Here is a 2,817-nt window from a genome sequence, read left to right as displayed (position 1 = left end):
GAATGCTCTCCATATGGATGGAAGGAGAGAAAGATCTGGGGTGTGTGGGTAGAATTGTGGTAGAGAGGTCTGGGGGGGGGGGGGGGGGGGGGGGGGTTGGTGGTGGGGATAGGGTAGGGGTAAGTTCTACTGTTCCGTGAATCTGAGCCAATGAGCCAACACTGCTCATTCTGTGGGGTTGTCCAAACCCGAACTGCAACTGTGATATTTCTGAAGGATGTGCCGTTGATTTGTTTGTTTGGCTGGACAAATAAAGGTTTGGTGTGAAATCACCCATACAAACCCAACTGGTAAAAAGAAAAAGTGAAGTCTCGCTGATTCTGGTGTGGCAGAACTAAGATGCAGGTAATCAGTCCAGGATAAGAACAGGGAGTACAGATTGTGGGGAACTATGAGATGAGGCCATATTATTTTCATATACTTGTATTAAAAAATATTAGCTGTCAATAACGGCCTAATTAATATACATTTCGGTTAACCCGATCTGACTGGAACTAGGACGATTTGCTGGAAGGCCTACCAAAATGGCACTCTCTCACACTCACTCTCTCACACTCACACACACACACACTCACTCTCACAGGTGACAATGATCACTTAGTTAATCAGCCTGGTTGTTGATTTGTGACAGACCTGCTCGAGATGTGGAAGTTCATACAGGGAGTCAAAGGAAATCTAAATCTGTCAGAAGGGAACGGACACACACACAGAGCTAACTGCCCAGTTGGTGACCCCTGCACCACATTGGTACATTCTGTTCTGGAAAAGTGCTGTGTAGCTGCTACCCGAACAGCGCAAGCTAACGGACCTGCTCTGCACTTACTCTGTATGTTTCATACAGCAAAGACTTCTGCTCTGTTCAGAAATTATTCACCTGCGAGTTTTACTTTACAAAGGACCAAATTACTATGTCAATATGTGGCTAAAATTCCCATTAAAATCCATAAACAATCCAGAAATAATATACAGTACATATGCCATCTTAAATGAGCATGCAAGTTCATGGAACATACTGTCAAAGTTAATAATAGTCACATTAAATGATACTTTTTTTCTCAAATGAAGTCCTAATTGGGTTTTAACTGAACTAAAGCATTTCAACAAATCCCATCATGTATACAGTGAACTCCTGGTTCTCTTTAAAACAGCGATATGCACCTGGTATGCACCCTGTAGGGTCAACCCCAGCAACGTCAGAAAGCAAGATGTCAGACGTCCCGACCCCAGACACGCTTCCGGCTGTGAGAGGGCAGCGTTTGGTCGGGAAGTTTCTTCTAGAACAGAAAAACAGCAAGCATGCGTGTGTCTGTATACGTACCATTTCACAGTCCTGCAGAACTCAAGACTAATCAAACCAACAGGGAAAACGCATAAAAACAAGGGACTTCAATTCAATAACACGACAATCAATGAAGGAGAAAGATATTTACAATCGCCAACAATTAAGAACTCTAACTGTAATAAAAATATTGTTACCACACAAGCACATCTGAAATCAGCACAGCATTCTCCCAACGGCAAGTTGCACTTAAGACACATTACAAATCATTCTTCAATTTATAAAGAATTTAAAAAATACAACTCCCAATTATTGCTTTATTGGTTGTGATGATCAACATTATTTACATGCAAGAAAAACGAAAACAATCAATCACTGCCTGGTGTGTGATGTTGGTGATCCAACGCTCCAAAAAGCCAGAGGGAGACCCAGGCTCCAGTGATAACTTGAATAAATATATCTCTTGAAACCAGAACACTCTCAAAAACGCACTTTTAACATGAACGAAACACTGAAAGGCCGCAAAGCCAAACTGTTGAAATGAAACGTGTAATGCTAGCCGCGGGCCTCCGGTGTGGAGGGGAGGCGGGGGTGGGGGGGGGCCGAGGCAGGGCCCCTCTCTCCGGTCAGGGAGGGTCGGCGTGGAGCAGACCACCACATCTACAGCCCCTGTGCAGAGACCGAGCAGTTTCCCCTGCTGCGGGTCTCCGGGGGAAATGAAACGGAACGGTGTGAAACTGCATATTCAGAGTAAACCACCTGAAATGGGGCCTCCGGGTCGGTGGCCAGCACCTCCTCCCCGTCCGCCTCATGGCGAGATGCCTCCTCAGTGCCCTTTCTGGTTCACCAGGTGCCTGTAGCCTGGCTGTAGCCTGGCTGTAGCCTGGCTGTAGCATGGTTGTAGCCTGGCTGTAGTCTGCCTATAGTCTGGTTGTAGCTTGCCTGCAGCCTGGTTGTAGCCTAGCTGTAGCCTAGCTGTAGCACGGTTGTAGCTTGCCTATAGCCTGGTTGTAGCCTAGCTGTAGCTTGCTTGTAGACTGGCTGCAGACTGGCTGTAGCCACACTGTAGCCTTGCTGTAGCCTACCTGTAGTACTAGAATGAAAATTTCTCAGCTGTGAAAGATGTAGCCATTGGGATTGCGAACAGCCCACCACTCCCTAGGTCAGGTCCCAAATGTCGATGTGTCCGTCACCAGAATTACCGCCCAACACTCTGTCTGTCTGTCTGTCTGTTTGTCATGAGAATTACAGTCCGACACCGTGGATTTGATCCGTCAGTCATCAGTAATATGACCCACGTCTTTTCTGTGGCAGGATGCAGAAAGTATGGAGCAGAATTAATTTTCCATCTCTCTCCGTTAGCAGGGCAACATAACCACGGTCGTCCAGACTGCCATTTCAGCCTGGAGAACCAACACATTCCAAAAGATATTGGTTTAAAAAAAAAAAAGAAAAGAAAATCCCAAATCATATGTACAAAGCAATTTTAAAACGCCAAACACACAATGTCTCTTCTGTGAGGGGCCTCTCATTGGCTA

At 45.9% G+C, this 2,817-nt stretch overlaps 1 protein-coding gene across 9 annotated transcripts in view; it reads right to left on the bottom strand.

Annotated features, from left to right (window-relative positions):
- Positions 1–1,582: 1,582 nt before the first annotated feature.
- The window catches only part of LOC133119024 (protein kinase C and casein kinase substrate in neurons protein 2-like), a 20,900-nt gene continuing 19,665 nt past the window's right edge, over positions 1,583–2,817 (bottom strand). For all 9 annotated transcript variants that reach the window (XM_061229395.1, XM_061229394.1, XM_061229402.1 and 6 more), the window contains one exon: positions 1,583–2,817. This exon is cut by the window's right edge and continues 455 nt beyond it. The gene's annotated coding sequence lies outside the window, so the exon portion shown is untranslated.

Source organism: Conger conger, chromosome 19 (genome assembly GCF_963514075.1).
Source record: "Conger conger chromosome 19, fConCon1.1, whole genome shotgun sequence".
NCBI lineage: Eukaryota > Metazoa > Chordata > Actinopteri > Anguilliformes > Congridae > Conger > Conger conger.
This window is presented reverse-complemented; position numbering and strand designations above follow the sequence as displayed.